This window comes from Procambarus clarkii, chromosome 38 (genome assembly GCF_040958095.1).
Source record: "Procambarus clarkii isolate CNS0578487 chromosome 38, FALCON_Pclarkii_2.0, whole genome shotgun sequence".
Lineage (NCBI taxonomy): Eukaryota > Metazoa > Arthropoda > Malacostraca > Decapoda > Cambaridae > Procambarus > Procambarus clarkii.
Genome location: NC_091187.1, coordinates 5,858,918 through 5,884,022, shown reverse-complemented (window position 1 = coordinate 5,884,022; position 25,105 = coordinate 5,858,918). Strand labels below are relative to the sequence as shown.

Here is a 25,105-nt window from a genome sequence, read left to right as displayed (position 1 = left end):
GGAAAATTTTACTTGTTTTAGTTTTAAGTAACAATAACTGCTTGTAACGTCAGACTGATCTCAGCATGACATGAATCACAGGCTGCTTGATCACAAAATCTATTGTGTTCACATATTGCATATATAGATTTTTAAATTTTTACTTTTATATTCTGTTATAGATATAGTCTATATATTTCGAGCTATTACATATATTTTGTTGTATTACTCATTCTTAATTAAATAAATATAATATTTTAATTCTCTTTTTGTACCCTATTTATTTGTAATTTGCACATACATATATAGGATGTCCATTTCTTTCTCAGATATGTCTTCTTTCTTTCTCTCCCTTTCTATTTCAGATATGAATTAAAAAATTATTATACCCTAATTTACCCTAAACGTTTTAATGTAGGTAATTAAAAGATTATAAAAAAGTTTTTAGAAATGTTAATTATTTACGTTCTAAGGTTGTATATAAAAGTTCTCAAAAAACCTTTTCTAAACGTAATTATAAACGTGCTGAAAACAATGAAATGTCGTTTTTAGGATGTTTTAAAAACATGAAAATGTTTGCTGGGTCGGGAAGGCCGCAACAACACTGGCCAGGCTCGCAAAGCGCTTGCGAGCATTTGGGAAAATGCCAAACTGACAGTGCACACCAAGGCACAAGTCTTTATGGCATGCGTGGTGAGTACACTTCTCCACGGCTTGGATTCCTGGACCCTGCGCTCTCTCCAGAAAAGGCGGCTTAATACCTTTCACATTTATTTATTTATTTATTTTATTTATTTATTTATGCATATACAAGAATGTACATAAGGAATGTGAGGATACAAATATGGTAATTACAGTCTTGTAAAGCCACTAGCACGCGCAGCGTTTCGGGCAGGTCCTTAATCTAAGAAAATTTTAAGGAGGTAAATACTTGCAAAATTTATAGACAAAAAAATGATAACAGATTACAAGAAATGAAAAAAAAAAAAAAGAAGATGAGAGAAAATTGTAGGTACAGTATATTAAAGCACATAGGTAGCTAAGATTGATTGCAATGACAGCTTAAAATGGTAGTTGACAACAAATTGGTAGGCACAATACAGCAGAAACAATATAAGATTTACGGCGGGAAACGCTGGCGGTGGTACCGGCTCCGTCACAGCTGCTGAAATTTCGTGTTTAATTTCGTCTCCACTCAACGTTGCATGGCCTAACTGCTGCCTAGCACGAGTTAAGTGCATGGAGACTTAATATGACATAACTCACAGTGAACCTCAACAGTAATCAACCAAAATTAACCAATTTTCGCCTGCCTTTCTACGACCCTTCTGCCAAGTGTTCCCTATACGCTAGTCATCCCTACTATAATTCACCATGTATCTACCTTTAGAAACGCTACCAAGAATCTATTCGTCGAAAACATGCCCAAACATAACAACAAGCAAGGTAGGGGTGCCTCTCGCTCTGGTTCCATTACTCCTAGAGTTCTGAATGAAACACTGGCAACGCCGCAACCCTCGCCGATGTTTGTAAACACAGCATCCGCTCCCCCTCCTCACTCCCCCCCTTCAACTCACCTCGGATCTCTAGCTTTAGAATTCACTCAATCTATGGCTCCCTGTCTAAACTTCAAACCTCTCCGAAGTAATCCATGGCTCCAGAAACTGCACAACCTTGTGAAAATGCAATCAGAAGCTATTTTGGCCCTCCAAGACACAGTCATCCGACAACAACATACCATAGACCGCCTCCTTGAATCGTCGATGAACAACAACCAAGAAATTCTCAACATACAAACTGTTGCAAATGATGCAATGGATCAAATACGTAAGATTCAGGCTGAAGAAACCCTCACAGCTCAAAGTGACCTCCTTAAAAAGCTGGAAAAACAGATCAATCTCCTTCAGACTCACCAGGCGGCTTCCAAAGATGACCAAGAGCAACAACAACTTCATGACTCCCTGATAATTAGCTCTACTGATCTACCTGATGAATAACAAGGTGAGGATTGCTGTAACATAGCCAACACCCTAATTAATTCAAAGATCAGTGTCAATGTTCAAATCAAATCGGCTATTAGGATAGATAAAAACAATCCCCGTAACAGGAGAATGCTCATCAAACTTGCAAATCCCTCTGCGAAGTTTGACCTCATACAAACAGCTGCTCAGCAAAAAATCCAACCTCTATATAAATGAGTGTCTTACAAAGCAGCGTGGATCCCTCCTCTACAGGCTGCGCCAAATTCGCAAACAAAACCCTGGTCTTATCAAGCAGTGCTACACAAGGAATGGTACGATTTTTGCGAAGAAAGAAGCTACAGGAAAAAGATATGAAATAAAATGTGACCAACAACTCCTGGCCTTCTTAAGTGATTGTGGTATATCTGAAAACCTGAACCCGACCAATGCCAGTACTTAAAATAACTCTTTCAGTGCCTGAGCCTAACCTAACTTAATCTAACTTTGTCTAAGGTGCTGTCTCTGCCTTACCATTTACCTGATGTTCTCCTATTCATATAATTTCCTAAATAATCCATCAAGTCTCCATGCACTTATGCAAGCATCTACCTCAGTTTCATTGTAAAATTTTACTCTTAAATCTAATCTTACCATATTCCATTTATATTTTAAATTTATTTGTATTGATCTATGTCATTTATTGAAATCAATTATTGATCTCATTTTTGTTCTTTTAATTAAGTTCATACTAATTATAAGTTAAAACTAAGCTTAATAAAATTTATTATCTTTAAGATTATTTTACTTTACAATTATCATTTGTCAAATTTTTTTATATATTCATCTTGACAGTCTCTACTGATTTTTTGTTCTCTCCGCCAAACTTGTGTATCCTCCATGGCTATCTAGTGACCTTAATTCTACCTCTAATTGTTTCACTTCCTTGTTTGCTTGCATTTATTGTTGTGTCTTGCCATAATTATTCTCTAATTTAGCAGACTCAATACTTTGTAAGCTCTTATTGTATTGTTATATTATTATATTGTGTTTTGCTATAATTACTTCCTATTTTACAGCAGATTTGTTTTTCATCTGTTCATGTAATTGCTTATCTTATTGTATTGTGACATTCTTTTCTATATTGATATATATATTTTCTGTCTATTGTTACTTACAGTGTACCTGAGAGTACCTGTAAGCAATCTACCTCATTTTTCATTTTTGCTCAATTTTTTTTGTATTGCTAATCTTGTTTATATTTTTGTTTTGTATATCTATTTCTTGTGTTTTGTATAGTCCATGTTTATATGTTTTTTTCTTTAATCTCATTCATTGCCTAGGTTTCCTAGCCTAGCCATACTCCCTTACTCCATTGTACCCCTGTAAGCCCCTTTTGTGTTTGTTTGGTACAGTATTGTGTACATTTATTTCTTTTTGTTTTTCTTGTTTTTCCTGCAATCAGCTTTTTTTATGCAGTCAAGTATAGACCCAGAACTTAACCTCTTATCCACTATCTATGACAATAATCACTTTAATGATCTAAATTGCAGATATTTTGCAGCACATGATGTAAACAATGTATTAACTCATAGTCACAATATCTCTGTAATCAATTTGAACGTTAGATCCCTAGGTAAACACTTCGATGATGTTAGTGCCTTGATTGAAGCTATTGACAACAAATTCTCTTTTATTATACTTACTGAAACATGGTTGAAAGATGATACTACTCAACTCTTTAACATGCCTAACTACTCAGCAATCCACAACTGTCGTCAACTTCAGAGAGGTGGTGGCACTGCTCTTTACTACCACCAAGAACTAACATGCTTAAAAGAAATTAGAACTAGAGACTGCTATGGGGAGTATATCTTCGCCAGCTTCAGAGTCAAGGGTGCCGAGTCTATCCTGTCTGTGGGTGCAGTTTATAGAATTCCTAACACTGATGTGTCCGAATTCAACTCAAACCTTAGAAATCTAATACTTGATAACAGACTGAACAAAAGCCACCTAATTATCACAGGGGACTTTAATATTGACCTCTGCGAGCCAGAACACCCTACTGCTGTTAGCTTCCTCAACTGTATGAATTCCTGCTTCCTCATACCCTTAATCACTAGACCTACTAGAATCACTGATAGCACTGCCACGACTCTAGATCACATCTGGACAAATATAACCTCTCCGCTTACTTCAGGTATAATTACCGATAGCACTATAGACCATTACCCCACATTTCTCTTAACTAACATTAGCAAACCACCTCGTGAGTCAAGAGAGATACGTTTTAGACTACACAATGAAACTGCTATAGACAATTTTATAACTGCTACTGATAATGTCAACTGGGAGTCCGAGTTAGGTAACATAGAGGACATCAACCTAGCAGTTCAATCTTTTCTTCAAAAAACTCTTAGCCTTTATAATACCCACTGTCCTATGCTTACAAAACAAGTCACAACCAAAAGGCTTAACAATCCCTGGCTTACAAAGGGAATACTTAAATCTATTAATAAAAAACATGACCTTGAGAAAAAGTATAGGTTAGGAATTGTCTCCTAAGAATTCTCAAAGAATTACTCATTATTGCTATCTAAGATAATTAGACGAGCCAAAACTAAATACTACGAAGATAAATTTACCCAAATAAAGAGCAACATTAAACAAACATGGAGAACAATTTCACAAATATTGGGATCAAAGAAGCCTTTAAATAACAAACCCACTCTCCTGTCTAATAACGATGGTCAGCTTTCAGCCTCTGATTCTGCAATTGAGTTCAATAGATTCTTCTCTTCCATTGGTTCATCCCTTGCTAATGATATTCCATCTTCCAGTACTGACATTAAGGACTATCTTACAGGGAACTATCCCCAGTCTCTGTACCTAAAGCCTATTAATTCCATTGACGTCAATGAGATAATCCTTTCCCTTAAAACCAAGTCTGGTGCCCTTGAGGAGATACCAACTTTAATCTACAAAAAAGCCTCCAGATCTTTAGCCCCTGCTATTGCTTTGCTCTTCAACAAGTCACTTGAACTCCAAACCTTTCCAGATATTCTAAAAAAGCGAGAGTAACGCCTGTCCACAAATGTGGTGATCTCACAGATGTTAACAACTACAGACCTATATCAATCCTGCCAAACTTGTCAAAAATTTTTGAAAAACTAATCTATAAGCAGCTTTACTCATATGTAGCCAAACTCAATATACTTAGCCCTTGCCAATATGGCTTCAGGCCCAAAAAAAGCACTAACGATGCACTTATTAGTATGCTTAACTCGATTCATACAGGTCTTGATAAAAATGAGTTCCCTGTTGGGTTATTTGTGGACCTGCGTAAAGCTTTCGATACTGTCAACCACCAAAACCTTCTTCTTAAATTACATCATTATGGTGTCAGAGGACACTCCCTACAATACCTCAAATCCTACCTTACTGACAGGCTCCAATGTGTTTCTGTGAATAATACAATTTCTCCCACCCTACCCATCAACATTGGTGTTCCCCAGGGCAGCATACTTGGCCCTCTCCTCTTTCTCATCTACATTAATGACCTTCCAAATGCCTCCCAACACCTCAAACCAATCCTATTTGCTGACGACACAACCTTCATTTACTCCAGTCCTGATCCCCTTGCTCTAAATGCCACAGTAAATACTGAGCTAAATAAAGTCCATCTGTGGCTAACTGTCAACAAACTCACCCTTAACATTGACAAAACTTTCTATATTCTGTTTGGCAATAAATCCTATAATCAAATAAATCTCAAAATAAACAATACCCAAATTTGTAACAAATTAGATGGCAAATTCCTTGGCATTCTCATTGACCAGAAGCTGAATTTCCAGGGACACATTCTAAACATATCAAAAAAAGTTTCAAAAACTGTGGGCATTCTTTCTAAGATCAGATATTATGTACCACGCCCTGCCCTGGTGACTCTCTATTACTCCCTTATCTATCCATATCTCAACTATGGTATTTGTGCTTGGGGCTCTACTACCCAAAATCACTTACGTCCTCTATTTACTCAACACAAAGCTGCTATTAGGACAATATCCAATTCTGGCCCCAGACATCACTCGGTACCCCTACTCAAATCCCTGAATATGTTAGACATTAAGTCACTTCACATTCTCTCATGTGTATTATACATATATAAAACGCTAAACTGTAATGCCAATCCTGATCTCAAAAGCTTCATAGAAGGTTGTAACAGAACCCATGAGCACCACACCAGAAATAAATACAGATTTGATATTCCTAGAGTACGACTTAATCAAACCAGAAATGCTCTACAAATCAAGGGGCCCAGAATGTCGAATGACCTTCCCAACCATGTTAAAGACAGTACCTCTCTCAACCAGTTTAAGTTAAAAACGAAGCTATACCTAATAAATTCCCTGTAACCTACCTTACCCCTCTATTGTCAACCCATGTATGTTCTTTGTTTTTTTTTTGTTTTTCAAATCAACGCTGTTTTAATGTAATTTTCTGTAATAATTTGTAATTGTATTTGTGCTGTTTTTTCAACAATGTTCCCCCCTCTTTTACCTCTATTTTTATTTGTACTCATCGCATTTTTTTCTTTTTACCCATTAGTTTTAAGCTTTAGTCAGTAGTGTTTTTTCCTGCCAGAAACGCTTTGCGTAATAGTGGCTTTAGGCATTGTATGTACTAGCTCTATTTATAAAGCCAACAAACTTTGTAAAATCTCTTTATGTATGTACCTTTGCCTAAATAAAAATTATTATTATTAATATTATTATTATAAGATTGATTGCAATGACAGCTTGAATGGTAGTTGACAAAAATTGGTAGTCACAATACAGCATATGGCTAGCACATAAAAGAAGACAGCAATGAACACAATGATAAGGTTGTTTGATATTACATAAAAATTAGGAGATTGGGTAACACTAGGTACAGAGCAAATTTAAAGCTCAGTGTAGGAAACTAAGAAGATGAAGTTAGGTACTTTTTGGTTTTGCTTTTAAATAAGGCAAAAGTTTTACAGTTTTTCAATTCACTAGGGAGTGAGTTCCATAGACTAGGTCCCTTAATTTGCATAGAGTGTTTACACAGATTAAGTTTGACCCTGGGGATATCAAAGAGATATTTATTTCTGGTGTGGTGATAATGGGTCCTATTACATCTGTCCAGGGAGAGTTTCAGAGCATGGTTTGCATTTAAGAACAGGGTTTTGTAAATGTAGTTGACACAAGAGAATGTGTGGAGGGAGTTAATATTTAGCAAGTTTAGGGATTTAAACAAGGGAGCTGAGTGTTGTCTGAAAGCAGAGTTAGTTATTATTCTGATAGCAGATTTTTGCTGTGTGATGATGGGCTTAAGGTGGTTTGCAGTGGGAGACCCCCATGCACAGATACCATAATTAAGATAGGGGTAGATTAGTGCATAATATAGTGAGAGGAGAGCAGAGTTAGGAACATAATATCTGATTTTGGAGAGTATACCAACTGTCTTAGAGACTTTCTTAGTTATGTGTTGAATGTGGGTGCTGAAGTTGAGTCTCTTGTCTAAGAATAGGCCAAGAAACTTGCCATCATTTTTATTACTGATGTTAATGTTGTCTATCTGTAGCTGAATTGCATTTGATGATTTGCTTCCAAATAAGATGTAGTAAGTCTTTTCGATGTTTAATGTTAGTTTGTTCGTTGACATCCATAAGTGGACTTTTTTTAATTCATTATTCACAACATTATTTAGTGTATGTGGGTTGAGGTTTGAGTAGATAAGGGTAGTATCGTCAGCAAACAATATAGGTTTGAGAATATTAGAGACATTAGGCAGATCGTTTATATATATATAAGAAATAGAAGAGGTCCTAAGATGCTGCCCTGTGGTACTCCAACGGTAATGGGTAGAGTGGAAGAAGTTGTATCATTGATGGTCACATATTGGTGTCTGTCACTAAGATAGGATCGGATGTAGTCAAGGGCAAGGCCTCGGATTCCATAATGCTGGAGTTTAAGTAAGTGGTAGTTGTGATTAACAGTATCAAAGGCTTTTCTTAGGTCAATGAAGAGTCCAATCGGAAACTCATTTTTGTCAAGGGCTGAGTAGATAATGTGAAGGAGACTAATGATTGCATCATTGGTGCTCTTTTGGGACCGGAAGCCAAACTGGCAGGGGCTGAGTATGTCGAATTTTACGAGGTAGGAATAGAGCTGTTTGTAAATAATTTTTTCAAATATTTTTGATAGTATGGGTAGATTTGATATTGGTCTATAATTGTTTATGTCCGCCGGATTGCCTCCTTTATGGACTGGCGTTACTCTTGCTTTTTTGAGGATATCAGGGAAGGTGTGATACTCTATAGATTTGTTGAACAGTAGTGCTATGGGTGGGGCAAGGGCATGGGAGGCTCTCTTGTACACAATGGACGGAATTTCACTGGTGTTCCCTACCTTGGTTTTTAGAGAATGAATGATGGACACAACATCTGCCGGGCTGATTGGTGAAAGGAGAAGAGAGTTTGGATAGCTGCCTGAGAGATATGTGTTAATATGTGTCTGAGTCTGTGGGATTTTACTGGCAAGATTAGCACCAACCGATGAAAAGAAACTATTAAATTCATTTGCCATTTCTAAGTCAGTTGACGGTATACCCCCATCCTTGTAGAGTTTTATTTGGTTATGTGAGTGTTGTTTAGTTCCTAGGATACTAGAGATAGTTTTCCAAGTGTTTTTCATGTTGCCTTTTGCTTCATTGAATCTATTCACATAATATGCAAGTTTTGCCTTTCTTATGATACTGGTAAGCATTGATGAGTATCTTTTAGCTACTTCCTTTGAAACTAGGCCAATCCTAACTTTCTTTTCATAATCATGTTTCTTGTTGATTGAGTTGAGAATGCCACTTGTGAGCCATGGATTGTTTAATCTTTTGTCAGTTACTTGCTTGGTAAGAAGGGGACAATGAATGTTGTAGAGGCTTAGAGTTTTGGAGATGAAGAGGTTAGCTAATGAATTTATATCATGGGTATTATTGAATTCAGAATCCCAGTTAATATTGTAGAGTGCCTCTGTAAGATTGTCTAAAGCTGATTCACTGTGTAGCCTAAATGAAAGTTTCTTGCTTTTTGGTGGTGTTATGTCCATGTTCGCTATGAGAAAGGTAGGATAGTGGTCAGTTGTTCTGTCGTAGATTATACCAGATACAAGGGGAGCTGTTATGTTTGTCCATATGTGGTCCAAGGTAGTGGCTGATGTTTGAGTGACTCGGGTAGGTTTGGTGATTGTGGGGATTAGCATACAGGAGTTCATGCTGTTAAGGAAATAGTCAACTTGAGAGCAATTTTGTTGACCCAGGTCAATATTAAAGTCTCCTCCCAGAATGATGTGGTTTTTGTTGAGATTGTTGTTTATAATAAGATTCCTTAGGTTGTCTGAGAAAGAAGCTATGTTAGTATTGGGAAATCTATAGATGGCTCCAATAGTCAAAGAGGATTTAAGGGATTTAATTGTAAACTGAGCAAAAGTATATTCACAGTAGTCATCTCTGTCACTAATAACACTGTTGCAGATAAATGTATCTCGGTAATATATAGCTGTGCCACCACCTTTTTTATTAGGCCTACAGTTATGAATGGCTTTATAACCAGCTAAGTTGTAGAGTTGGGTATAGTCTTTATTTAGCCAAGTTTCTGTTAAAATAATGAACGATAGGTTAGTACCTAGTGCTGTGAGTAGTGCATTTAAATCGTCAAAATGTTTACCAAGTGATCTAACATTTTGGTTATAAACTGATAGACAGGTGCTATTTTGAAGTTTGTTTTTAGCCTGGTGTGCTGTGAAATACTTGCAATAATGATGATCAATGTGCTGGTTGGTGTAGATATGAGACAGAAGATTTTGATCAGGATCAATATCAGTGTGCATAGGGATGCAGAGGGATCACGATACAAGATACACGATAAAGCAAAACACAAGAATAAAAGCAAATACAATAAAATAGTAACAATTTAGAAGTAAAATAAAGATCCAATAGATAGCCAGGGAGGACACAGAAGTTACATAAAATAAGAAAAACAAAAAATCAGTAGAGACTGACAATATAAATGTAAAATAAAAAATAATAAGAAAAATGATAATCATAAAAAAAATGATCTTGAAGATAATTAGCTTAGTAATGGTTAATTAACAGGGTAATAAAAAGCCCTAGGTTTAGTGACAAGGGGATTAACTAAGAACAAATAATTAAGAGTATAAAACAGGCAAAGATGACAAACAACAACAAAAAAAATAAAAAAATAATAAAAATAAAAATAAACACCTTTGGAAAGGAAAGGCAGAGCTTAAGTACACTTTGGTTGTATGTGAGACTACAAATTATGTTCTGGTTATTCAGCTGATATCCCACAGTCATCCAGGAAAGAAGTGAGGTGTGCTTCAGTGGTTATGAACCTGAGACGCATCCTTGACATCACGTGAAAAGACCACGTCACCAAGAATACAGGACTCGAGGGAACAAGAGTCCCTTCAATGTTCACTCTCCTGAAACAGACACTTGGGATGACTGGCACATGTCACACACATGGAAGATGGCTGCAAACCAAAGGACCTCTTGTATGGAGAACTGGCATCAGGAAGGAGACCCACCGGAAGACCTCAGCTGCGTTTCAAAGACGGCTGCAAACGCGACCTCAAGCAGATGAGCATCGACATCAACAGAGGAGGTCTCGACCACTGTCAGACGCACCCGCTTCGGCGTTTACCTGCACTCGCTGTAGTTGGGACTGTCATTCTCGGGTTGGCCTTCACAGCCACAGCAGGCGCAGCATCCAACTACACTATAACAACTAGACACCCAGGGCACAACGCCATAACCTGCACGGGGTTGACCTTCACAGCCACAGCAGGCGCAGCATCCAACTACACTATAACAACTAGACACCCAGGGCACAACTCCATAACCCGCACGGGGTTGACCTTCACAGCCACAGCAGGCGCAGCATCCAACTACACTATAACAACTAGACACCCAGGGCACAACTCCATAACCCGCACGGGGTTGACCTTCACAGCCACAGCAGGCGCAGCATCCAACTACACTATAACAACTAGACACCCAGGGCACAACTCCATAACCCGCACGGGGTTGACCTTCACAGCCACAGCAGGCGCAGCATCCAACTACACTATAACAACTAGACACCCAGGGCACAACTCCATAACCCGCACGGGGTTGACCGATGCCTACTTCTAGTTAAGGTAATTATGGCAAAATTATAGTACTAATAAAGACAATCATGTTAATATTATAGTAATAATTAGGTAATTTTTGTAAAATTATAGTAATAATTAAAGAAATTATGGTAATATTATAGTAATAGTTCAGGTAATTATGGTAATATTATAGTAATAGTTCAGGTAATTATGGTAATATTATAGTAATAGTTCAGGTAATTATGGTAATATTATAGTAATAGTTCAGGTAATTAAGGTAATATTATAGTAATAGTTCAGGTAATTATGGCAATATTATAGTAATAGTTCAGGTAATTATGGTAATATTATAGTAATAGTTCAGGTAATTATGGTAATATTATAGTAGTAGTTCAGGTAATTATGGTAATATTATAGTAATAGTTCAGGTAATTATGGTAGTATTATAGTAATAGTTCAGGTAATTATGGTAATATTATAGCAATAGTTCAGATAATTATGGTAAATTCCTTTCAACATAATTTTATTTTAATTCTTTTTAGATTCTAGAGAGAAAAGAATTTTGGATAACAAACATAATTAAAATAATAGTGTACATATAGAGGAACAAAAACTACACAGACATAGCACGAATGCACACAGAAAACACAACAGCGTGATATATCAAATGAACAACTCCACTGTTGCGATTCCTGTGTGTATTGAAGTAAGGGCGTAGAGGTGGAGTATCTGGTTGACAGAGCCAGAGTGCATGGGGGGGGGGGGGGAACTGTGTGAAACCCCGATTGTGCTTCGGAGAAGCTTCGGAATCCTCGTGAGGGCAGTAGCACTCCAGGCTGCCATTACTATACCATGTCGTGGCACAGTTGACTAAGGCGCATCTGGGAACATCTCCTGCGTAGGTTCGAACCCTCATTACGGCCCATGTGGATTTGTTCATAACATGAATGCATACACACGTGTTGTGAGTTTTGCAATGTAAAAGAATAGCGTTTTGTGAGTGTTGCAACACAGGAATGAGGTGTTGTGAGTGTTACTTCACAGAACTGATGTGTTGCGAGAGTTGAAAAATAGAACAAAACGTTGGAACACTCAGTCTTAACACCGTAATTATATGTTGCAGTAAGTTATTTCTGACCAGTGCAACACTCACATTACGCTGTTCCTGTGTTGCAACATTACAACATCTACAATATGTATTAATATGTTGCAGTACTCACAATACGATATTACTACCCTCAAATACTCACAACACATTATTTCGCAACACTCACAACACGTTGTTGTTGTTGTGTTGCAACACTCACAACACGTTGTTGTTGCTGTGTTGCAACACTCACAACACGTTGTTGTTGTTGTGTTGCAACACTCACAACACGTTGTTGTTGTTGTGTTGCAACACTCACAACACGGTGTTGCTGTGTTGCAACACTCACAACACGTTGTTGTTGTTGTGTTGCAACACTCACAACACGTTGTTGTTGTTGTGTTGCAACACTCACAACACGTTGTTGTTGTTGTGTTGCAACACTCACAACACGTTGTTGCTGTGTTGCAACACTCACAACACGGTGTTGCTGTGTTGCAACACTCACAACACGTTGTTGCTGTGTTGCAACACTCACACTACGTTGTTGCTGTGTTGCAACACTCACACTACGTTGTTGCTGTGTTGCAACACTCACAACACGTTGTTGTTGTTGTGTTGCAACACTCACAACACGTTGTTGCTGTGTTGCAACACTCACACTACGTTGTTGTTGTGTTGCAACACTCACAACACGGTGTTGCTGTGTTGCAACACTCACAACACGTTGTTGCTGTGTTGCAACACTCACACTACGTTGTTGCTGTGTTGCAACACTCACACTACGTTGTTGCTGTGTTGCAACACTCACAACACGTTGTTGCTGTGTTGCAACACTCACACTACGTTGTTGCAGTGTTGCAACACTCACACTACGTTGTTGCTGTGTTGCAACACTCACACTACGTTGTTGCTGTGTTGCAACACTCACACTACGTTGTTGCAGTGTTGCAACACTCACACTACGTTGTTGTTGTGTTGCAACACTCACACTACGTTGTTGCTGTGTTGCAACACTCACACTACGTTGTTACTGTGTTGCAACACTCACACTACGTTGTTGCTGTGTTGCAACACTCACACTACGTTGTTGCTGTGTTGCAACACTCACACTACGTTGTTACTGTGTTGCAACACTCACAACACGGTGTTGCTGTGTTGCAACACTCACACTACGTTGTTGCTGTGTTGCAACACTCACACTACGTTGTTACTGTGTTGCAACACTCACACTACGTTGTTGCTGTGTTGCAACACTCACACTACGTTGTTGCTGTGTTGCAACACTCACACTACGTTGTTGTTGTGTTGCAACACTCACAGCACGGTGTTGCTGTGTTGCAACACTCACACTACGTTGTTGTTGTGTTGCAACACTCACACTACGTTGTTGCTGTGTTGCAACACTCACAACACGGTGTTGCTGTGTTGCAACACTCACACTACGTTGTTGCTGTGTTGCAACACTCACAACACGGTGTTGCTGTGTTGCAACACTCACAACACGGTGTTGCTGTGTTGCAACACTCACAACACGGTGTTGCTGTGTTGCAACACTCACAACACGGTGTTGCTGTGTTGCAACACTCACACTACGTTGTTGTTGTGTTGCAACACTCACAACACGGTGTTGCTGTGTTGCAACACTCACAACACGGTGTTGCTGTGTTGCAACACTCACAACACGGTGTTGCTGTGTTGCAACACTCACAACACGGTGTTGCTGTGTTGCAACACTCACAACACGGTGTTGCTGTGTTGCAACACTCACACTACGTTGTTGTTGTGTTGCAACACTCACACTACGTTGTTGCTGTGTTGCAACACTCACAACACGTTGTTGCTGTGTTGCAACACTCACACTACGTTGTTGCTGTGTTGCAACACTCACAACACGGTGTTGCTGTGTTGCAACACTCACACTACGTTGTTGCTGTGTTGCAACACTCACACTACGTTGTTGCTGTGTTGCAACACTCACAACACGGTGTTGCTGTGTTGCAACACTCACAACACGTTGTTGCTGTGTTGCAACACTCACACTACGTTGTTGCTGTGTTGCAACACTCACAACACGTTGTTGTTGTGTTGCAACACTCACACTACGTTGTTGCTGTGTTGCAACACTCACAACACGGTGTTGCTGTGTTGCAACACTCACAACACGGTGTTGCTGTGTTGCAACACTCACAACACGTTGTTGCTGTGTTGCAACACTCACACTACGTTGTTACTGTGTTGCAACACTCACACTACGTTGTTGCTGTGTTGCAACACTCACAACACGGTGTTGCTGTGTTGCAACACTCACAACACGTTGTTACTGTGTTGCAACACTCACACTACGTTGTTGCTGTGTTGCAACACTCACAACACGTTGTTGCTGTGTTGCAACACTCACAACACGTTGTTGCTGTGTTGCAACACTCACAACACGGTGTTGCTGTGTTGCAACACTCACAACACGGTGTTGCTGTGTTGCAACACTCACAACACGTTGTTGCTGTGTTGCAACACTCACAACACGTTGTTGCTGTGTTGCAACACTCACAACACGTTGTTGCTGTGTTGCAACACTCACAACACGGTGTTGCTGTGTTGCAACACTCACAACACGGTGTTGCTGTGTTGCAACACTCACAACACGGTGTTGCTGTGTTGCAACACTCACAACACGGTGTTGCTGTGTTGCAACACTCACAACACGGTGTTGCTGTGTTGCAACACTCACAACACGGTGTTGCTGTGTTGCAACACTCACAACACGGTGTTGCTGTGTTGCAACACTCACAACACGGTGTTGCTGTGTTGCAACACTCACAACACGGTGTTGCTGTGTTGCAACACTCACATTACGTTGTTGCTGTGTTGCAACACTCACCCCAAGTTTTAACTGTTTCGTAATGCTATAATAATAACAAATTATATAATATATATAAAAGTTACTAGAATTCGTAAATATAACGTGATTGAATTTGTAAAATTTGATTAAATAGATGAAAAACAGTTTTAGATTAAAACTAAAGTTTTATCTGCGTAATATATGGAAAAACGGCAGCTAACATGTCATATATAGAGTTGGAACTGGTGACCGCGTGAACACCGGGTCCAACTGGTGACCGCGTGAACACCGGGTCCAACTGGTGACCGCGTGAACACCGGGTCCAACTGGTGACCGCGTGAACACCGGGTCCAACTGGTGACCGCGTGAACACCGGGTCCAACTGGTGACCGCGTGAACACCGGGTCCAACTGGTGACCGCGTGAACACCGGGTCCAACTGGTGACCGCGTGAACACCGGGTCTAACTGGTGACCGCGTGAACACCGGGTCCAACTGGTGACCGGGTGAACACCGGGTCCAACTGGTGACCGCGTGAACACCGGGTCCAACTGGTGACCGCGTGAACACCGGGTCCAACTGGTGACCGCGTGAACACCGGGTCCAACTGGTGACCGCGTGAACACCGGGTCCAACTGGTGACCGCGTGAACACCGGGTCCAACTGGTGACCGGGTGAACACCGGGTCCAACTGGTGACCGGGTGAACACCGGGTCCAACTGGTGACCGCGTGAACACCGGGTCCAACTGGTGACCGCGTGAATACCGGGTCCAACTGGTGACCGCGTGAACACCGGGTCCAACTGGTGACCGCGTGAACACCGGGTCCAACTGGTGACCGCGTGAACACCGGGTCCAACTGGTGACCGCGTGAACACCGGGTCCAACTGGTGACCGCGTGCACACCGGGTCCAACTGGTGACTGCGTGAACACCGGGTCCAACTGGTGACCGCGGGAACACCGGGTCCAACTGGTGACAGCGTGAACACCGGGTCCAACTGGTGACAGCTTGAACACCGGGTCCAACTGGTGACCGCGTGAACACCGGGTCCAACTGGTGACCGCGTGAACACCGGGTCCGACCTCCCAGTCTGGCCACGACTCTTCTTGCTTAATGAAGAACTCAACAGTCATACATTCATCCACTTCATCATACATCATCAACTGACAACTGAGGCGTGTGAAGACAAAATCAGGAAGGAAAAGTCTCTGAGGAAGCGAGGTAAGGTAAGGTAATTATGAGGTGAAAGTACTAGGCCAGTATGATTATACAGCACTTGGAAGGGATATTAAGATCATCTGGGATATATAAGGACGAAGTGAAGGAATGGAAAGCTAACACTTGGACCATCGGGGATCGAACGCGGACCTTGCAAGAAGCGAGAGGTCGGAGTGGAGTAACGGTGCCCAAGCACTGGGACCATCGGGGATCGAACACAAACGTATTTTATAAGCAGCACAGATCTAATAAATTTCAGCAAACTGAAGTGTACACAGTTGTTCTCACCAGTTCTTTAAGGTTTATCAATTAGTTATTGAACTAAGTTAATGAATCAATATTAAAGTTATGTTTATCAGTTAGTTATTGAACTACGCCTGGAACCCGTAGGTGCGGGGCTCTGAAGTCCTCCTCCTTGGGCTCTAGCAGCCCCAGGCTCTGCTTCAGGAGGCTGGGGTCGTTCTTGCACTTGCTGGGGTGGTTCTTCTCCGGCCCCGACCACGGCGGTCTCCGGGTTATGAGTCCCTTCACCAGCTTCCAGGTCACCTCCGGAGCTCACAGTTCCTGCGACGGCGCTGGAACCAATCGTATTGGCGTTTGCCTTCCCATTGGAGACTTTCGGCGCCGTGGAGAGGGGGGACCTGCTGCATGGTTGACAGCTTCTCCCCAGTATCAACCTACCCTGGCTTTGTGCCCTGGAGAGGCCACTCCAGACCGACAACCAGAGCACAACTCCATAGTCTCCTGAGACTGATGAATGCCTGCTACTACTACGACTAGAAGATATAGGTAATAATTTATATGTAATAGTATTAGTTAACACAAAACTATATATTGGAGGAACTCTACAACCTGTAATAAGAAGTCTTGTACTTTGAATGTAACCAATGTTGTAACCCTTTTTGTGTAATGAAATTTTAAATAAAATAAAATGACAAAATAAAAAAAATATAGGGGATGGTATGAGAAGACAATATGTGAGTGTACGTGGGTGCCCCACAAGGCTTCCCCGGATGCTGCATGTCGTCTTCTTCGAGGTCGAGGGTCCTACAAACGCAACCAAAGATGGTACCCCCCCCCCCTTCATGTTGGGTAGGGGAGCGTCATAGCCTAGTCGGTGTCGGCCGAATTGTAATACTTTAAGAAATATCAGCATTTATATTAATAGCCTAAGACAACCGTGCAGTAATAACATCTATGTAGAAGAAATCCATAAGGGCCGTGACGAGGGTTCGAACCTACGTCCGAGAGGATCCTAGAAAATGAAGTAAGGGCGAAGAGGTAGAACGGCTTATTGACAGAGCTCGGGTGCATGGGTGGAATTGTGTACAATTCCCTCCATGACACAAACCGAGACACTGTTTGTGTCTCGGAGAGGCTGCAGGATCCAAGTAAGGTCAGTAGAACTTGTGGTTGCAGTTCCTTTACCATGTCGTAGCTCAGTCGATTAAGGCAGCGTCTGGGATCCTCTCGGACGTAGGTTTGAACCCTCGTCACGGACCTTGTGGATTTGTTCATTTGATGCATCATGCTATTGTGATTTCTGTGTGTAATCTATGTAGGAGCTTATGATATATTAATAGCAGTGCCTATAAGCAACACATCCATCCTCCATCGTACATATATTGATGTAATGGACAATTGGATAGTAGAAATTGGTATTATTGAATTTGTATAAACCGGCAAAGGTTTTGTCAAATCAAATGTTTATTCAGGTAAAGTACATACATACAAGGTCAGATACAAACATGTTGTGGGATTTATAGATAGAGCTTGTACATACAATGTCTAAAGCCACTATTACGCCAAGCGTTTCGGGCAAAGTTGGCCCAAACCTTTGTATTTGTTTCTCATAAAACCTAACGTAACTTACCATCCAAGGTTTAATGCATGCTGAGGCCAAATATAGTACATATATATGTTATACTAGGCCTAGGAATATATATGTTTGGTTTTAGCTTTATTTTCTTCCGGACTATAAGGTGAATAGTACCAAATTCTACTATGTAATTGTCTCTTACGTCAATATTTAATTTATATGTACGATGCTCTAAATAGTTACAAAATGTACAGGAGGATAGATTGCATTCATTAAAGATATCAACATTTCTTTTGGTTTGTTATGGTAGGAAAAAATTAGACTGTAGCAGAGCGTAGTTTCGATCTACGGACCTCTAGTTGGATTATGGGTCCAGCACGCTTCCACTGCGCCACTCTGCTCCACAATACATAGTTATATGACTCTCAATATTAATAATTAGTGTAATGTAGTATTAGCAAATTACAAAATGGTATAAGTTTTATGATTTAATAAATATTGTCAATAAACTTTGTTATTAATTTTAGCTCTTTGGAGGGAAGGGAAGGGAAATATCAGGGAGGAAAGCGGCAAGCCATTATATAAATTAAACAAGGTTTAATAACGAAAATAAAGAAAATCCTGTTTTATGTGTGTACGGGGTGTGTGACGTCACGATAACATGAGAGGTTTAGTTTAGTTTAGTTCACTTATTATGCACCCCATACCCATCTTGTGGGCGGTAGTGGAAGGGGTTACAGAGGCACATAATGGGCTCAGGGACTGAACACCACAATTCACTTAGCTAAGCAAGTTTCAGTCTTGATAAGCTAGTTACAAAATTCAGTATAAGTCGTCACATCATAAATGGGTTCGCGATTGACCACAAGTACAGTTTCTAAATTAAGCAACTGACATATGTGGAGAGCTAGTGTCACAATTGATATGTTTGTCCTGCACACCGCCTCCCCCCCCCCCCCCCCATCCAGTGGGCAGCGGTGGATAGCTTACATTCACTTAGGTACTACCTACAGTTAGCAAACTGGGGATATTTAGCAAAAATTTCTGGTAGCAGATCATTTTGAATTAAATATTTACACATCTCTGGAACATTTGTTATAGGAAGCAGGAGGAAGTGTTATTAGGGCTTCAGAGAGTGGGAGGAAGTAGTAGGAAGTATTTTTAAGGCTTCAGAGAACAGGAGCGAACGGGAAAAAGCAGGAGAAAGTGATTTTAGGGCTTCAGAGAGCGGGATGAAATAGGAAGAAGAATTTTTAGGGATTCGGAGAGCGGAAGGAATTGTTATTAAGGCTTCAGAGAGCGGGAGCGAGTGGCAGGAAGCAGGCTAAATAATTTGTGAGGCTTTAGAGAGCGGGATCGAACGGGAGGAAGCAGGAGGAAATGATTTTAGGGCTTCAGAGAGCAGGAGCCAGTGGTAGGAAGCAGTAGAAAGTATTAGTAAAGTATGTGCTTCATGAGGAAACAGGAGGTGGTGTTATTAGGACTTCAGAGAGCAGGAGGGAATATTTTTAAGGTTTCAGAGAGCAAGAGGAAGTGGGAGGTAGCAGAAGGAAGTATTAACAGGGTTTCAGAGAGCGGGAACGAGCAGGAGGAAGTATTTTTATGGGTTCAGAGAGTGGTAGGAAGTGTTACTAGAGCTTCAGAGAGCAGGAGGAAGTGTTTTTAGGGCTTTCGCTGGCGGGAGTGAGCGGTAAGAAGCAGGAGGAAATATTTGTAAGGTTTTAGAGAGCGTAGCCTCCATAACACAGTTGGTTAGCGTACAAATGTTTCTCGCTGTAGGGCTCTCCACATGTCAGTTGCTTAATTTAGAAACTGTACTTGTGGGCGGTCTCGAGCCCATTGTTGATGTGATGATGTGCATTTAATTTTGTAACTCTCTCAGCAAGATTAACTTGCTCAGGTAAATGAATTGTGGTGTTCAGTCCCTGAGCCCATTATGTGCCTCTGTAACTCTTCCCACTACCGCCCACAGGACGGGTATGGGGTGCATATTAAATGAACTAAACTATAATCTAGGGTTATCCCATGGAATTGTCTAACTGGCGAAGTCGCTAAATACCAAGATATTACCTCAGTTCAAAATCCAAATAGAAACAATCCTCATGAACCATGGGGGGAGGGGGGGGATCTTTGACAAGCCGATGGCTTCCATTATCCGTCGAGGACACTAGAGACAGGTAAATTCAGGTACAAATCTCCCACGTTCGTTATTGTGCCTTTATTTGTTAACATACAGCTAGCTCAACTTGTAATTTGTAATTACTTATATTGAAGGGGGTAGCAAGACACTGTTATGTACCTACATTTGTAATGTAAAAACATTATTATTACATTAAAACAACTTCGTAGCAGAGCGTAGTTACGATCTACGGACCTCTGGGTTATGGGCCCAGCACGCTTCCACTGCGCCACTCTGCTGCTCATATTATTTGGATGATACATTTTATACATCTTTTATAATTTTATAATTGGTAATATTTTCTTCATAAATATAAGTATCAGTGTTTCTGCGCAGTAACGCACCAGTACGTACTGATCTTGCGTAACGGTAACCTATTCACCGTTGCACACTGGATGGGGGGGGGGGGGGCGGTGTGTAGACCAAACATATCAACTGTGACATTAGCTCTCCACATATGTCAATTACTTAAATTAGAAACTGTAATTGTGGTCGGTCTCGAGCCCATTGTTGATGTGACGATGTGCATTGAATTTTGTAACTAACTCATCAAGATTGTAACTTGCTTAGCTAAATGAATTGTGGGGCTCATTTCCTGAGCCCATTATTTTAACCCATTATGTAACACTCTCCACTAATGTCCACAGGATGGGTATTGGGTGCATAATAAATGAACTAAATTAAAACATGTAAAAAAATCTTGTTCTTAAATGCAAACTCTGATCTGAAACTTTTCTTTGACAGATGTTATAGAACTCACTATCACCACACCAGAAATAAATATCTCTTTGATATCTCCAGAGTCAAACTAACTCTGTATAAACACTCTACACAAATAAAGGGACAGAGTCTATGAACTCACTCCCTAATGAATTAAAAAGCTGTCCATCCTACCGCTTAGTCAAAAGTACCACCAAAAAGTACCTAATTTCATCTTCATAGTTTTCTACCTAGTGCTTCACACTCGCATTGTATCTTGTGCTGCCCCAAAATATGTGTCTAAGCCATATAACTTCACCGTTGTATCTTGTGCTGCCCCAAAATATGTGTCTAAGCCATATAACTTCACCGTTGTATCTTGTGCTGCCCCAAAATATGTGTCTAAGCCATATAACTTCACCGTTGTATCTTGTGCTGCCCCAAAATATGTGTCTAAGCCATATAACTTCACCGTTGTATCTTGTGCTGCCCCAAAATATGTGTCTAAGCCATATAACTTCACCGTTGTATCTTGTGCTGCCCCAAAATATGTGTCTAAGCCATATAACTTCACCGTTGTATCTTGCCATCATCTTATCATGGTTGTTATGATGAACGCAAATTTTACTACAATGTACCTAACAATAATCCTCAAATTATGCTACAATGCACCTAGAAATAATCTTCAATTTTACTAAAATGTACCTACTAATTTTCTTCAAATTTCCTTACAATGTAACTATTAACTTTTCTCAATTTAGCTACAATTTACCTACTTAAAATTATCTGTTAGATTAAGGACCTGCCTGAGACGCTATGCGTGTTAGTGGCTTTACAAGAATGTAAAAACATCAATGTTATGTACTCTCATAAACCTATTGTACCTTCTTGTATATATATAAATAAATAAACAAACTCCTGTGTATATAACTAAAGACAATTAAAAAGTCAGTTTCGGCAGAGATCAGTAACCAAAGAAAATGTACGGAGCAAGATGGCGTGCAAGCGAGCGAGTGACGTCATCACAACAACAGCAAGCTGCTACACGAAGTGTAGACGACGACCCGTGAGATAACACTGCCGCTCCTCAACTGATAACAATGTCGCCGCGCAATCACTACCAACAAGATAACAGCTTTGATAAGAAGAACTGCAGCTACCATCATGAAGATAACACTGATGCTCCTCACTGTCTTAGAGATGGTCACCTGTGTCCACAATACCCGCCAAATTGTCCCTCCCACAGTACTCTCAGGACACTTATGGCAGTGTAAGTGTGTGGTGAGGCCACACCACTGAAGACATTGAGGATATACCACGAGGGAGAGACAAAACTGTTGAAGGAAGGAGTCACTGGCTTCACCTGACCACCTTGTTCCTCGCACTCTCATCATCCTCTGTAAGTACTGGAGTACTTTTTTTTTTTGAGATATATACAAGAGTTGTTACATTCTTGTACAGCCACTAGTACGCGTAGCGTTTCGGGCAAGTCCTTAATCCTATGGTCCCTGGAATACGATCCCCTGCCGCGAAGAATCGTTTTTTCATCCAAGTACACATTTTACTGTTGCGTTAAACAGAGGCTACAGTTAAGGAATTGCGCCCAGTAAATCCTCCCCGGCCAGGATACGAACCCATGACATAGCGCTCGCGGAACGCCAGGCGAGTGTCTTACCACTACACCACGGAGACTTTCTGCTCCACCATTGTCTTACACCCCAACATGCAATTGATGGTGTGTGGAAATAGACTTATACAACTGTTGAGGGTGTGGACTAAGGAATTGTTGGGGTGAATTATATATTCAGGTTTGGATATAGGCCTATTGAATTGTTCGGTTGGGGACTGGCCTAGAGAATTGTTGGGGTGTGGACGTGGGCCTATGAAATTGTTAGGGTGAATTATATGCCTATGGCATTGTTGGGGTGTGAACATTAGCCTATATAATCTATATAAATAAAAATGGAAATGTTCATTTGTTAAAAATCGCTAATCTCCGAAAGTTCTTCACTGATTGCTTTGAAATTTTCACACAATGTTCAGTTTGCATACGGGCAGGGTATTTATATAAATACTATATTGATATCACGCCTTCTTGAGGTTATCTTGAGATGATTTCAGGGCTTTTTCAATGTCCCCGCGGCCCGGTCCTCGACCAGGCCACCACCCCCAGGAAGCAGCCCGTGACAGCTGACTAACACCCAGGTACCTATTTTACTGCTAGGTAACAGGGGCATAGGGTGAAAGAAACTCTGCCCATTGTTTCTCGCCGGCGCCTGGGATCGAACCCAGGACAACAGGATCACAAATCCAGCGTGCTGTCCGCTCGGCCGACCGGCCTTTGACGGATTTTTTTTTAAACTCTTTTTCATGTGAGAAATCTTCTAAACCTCTTTACCGATTGCTTTGAAATTTTGATACAACGTGGCATATGAATTGGCAGGTGTTTTTATATACCTACTATATACATGCCTCACCTGTGACAGGAAAGAACATGCTTATTTTGAAGAACAGTGCCATCTGTTGGATGTAGGAGCAATATATGCTGTAATCTCCCAAAGTTCTTCACCAATTGCTTTGAAATTCTGATACAACGTTCCATTCGAATATGTGCATGTTTTTATTTACCGTTTATATAGATACCACACCTGTAACAGGTAAAATCATTCTTTTTTTTTTTGTAAGAAACAGCGCCATCTGTTGCACGTAAGAGCAGCACACGCTATACTAAACATGTTACAATTCCATTTCAATGTTTCCAATTGCAGTGACAAATTGAATTTTCATGGATTTCGATTTTAATTTTGATTTAATTATTTTGTGTGACATTGCATTGGAATTGAGCTGTGATGTTTCCCATACCATTCATTTCGTGAGTGTAAGTATAGATGCCACACCTATGACAGGTAAAAACATTTTTTTTAAGCAGCGCCATCTATTGAATGTAAGAGTAATCAAAGCTATACTAAATATGATTCCAATTCAATGTTTCCGATTTCATTGATAAATTGAATTTTCATAGTTTTCGATTTATTTTCATTTTGACTTAATTATTATGTGTGACATTGCTTTGAAATTAAGCTGTGTTGTTTACCATACCGTTAATTTCATGAGAATAGTTTACTTTTTTTTTATTTTTCATTGTTTTTCTTTTCATTTGTTAACTGTTTTTCTTATATTTCAGTGAAGGGAACATCAGACCATTTGATGTTCCCAATTTTCTGATGGGAACATCAGATCATTTCAGAATGCATCGGACGAGGGAAGAGGGAATGGTAGGGAGGACAAGGGTACAGTGGAATGGGGAATTGATAGGAGGAGGACGGGGACGCTGGAGTGGGGAATGGTGGGGAGGCCCCGGGAAACTGGGAAAGGTTACTTTGGCTCAGCAACGCACATGTGTTGCTGAGCCACAGCAACGCATGGCCGGGTACAGCTAGTGTGTGTGTGTACATTATATATATATATATATATATATATATATATATATATATATATATATATATATATATATATATATATATATATATATATATATATATATATATATATATATATATATATATATATATATATATGCAATGTAATAACAGCAAAAACACTTATTTTCCTATGAATACGGGTATAATAATTGTATCACTAATATGCAGACACACAATATGTTGTAGTATACAAATGGTCCACACACACAATATGCTGTAGTATACAAATGGTCCACACACACACATGGTCTTATTTAAATGTATCAATTTACACACTGTTGTTGTCAGCTTGCTGGTAATAATAACATTGTGCTGAGAATTAGTAATGTGTGTAGTATCTTGTGACTCCTTTTGTTTCGTCTCCTGGCCCAGTCTGCTGCTGGCACAGTCTGCTGCTGGCACAGTCTGCTGCTTGCACAGTCTGCTGGTACAGTCTGCTGCTACAATCTGCTGGCACAGTCTGCTGGTACACTATGCTGGGACAGTCTGCTGGTACACTATGCTGGCACAGTCTGCTGGTACACTATGCTGGCACAGTCTGCTGGTACACTATGCTGGCACAGTCTGCTGGTACACTATGCTGGCACAGTCTGCTGGCGCAATCTGCTGGGACACTCTGCTGCTGGCACATTCTGCTAGTACATTAA

The 25,105-nt window shown here is 40.3% G+C and overlaps 2 long non-coding RNA genes across 3 annotated transcripts in view; one reads left to right on the top strand and one right to left on the bottom strand.

Moving 5' to 3' along the window:
- The window catches only part of LOC138372373 (uncharacterized), a 369,640-nt gene that overhangs the window by 185,486 nt on the left and 159,049 nt on the right, over positions 1-25,105 (bottom strand). The window lies entirely within an intron of this gene.
- Positions 22,149-25,105, top strand: part of LOC138372372 (uncharacterized) — a 52,632-nt gene continuing 49,675 nt past the window's right edge. Inside the window, exon 1 of the long non-coding RNA XR_011230804.1 lies at positions 22,149-22,375. This is a non-coding gene — a long non-coding RNA (uncharacterized lncRNA). The remainder of the gene's footprint in view (positions 22,376-25,105) is intronic.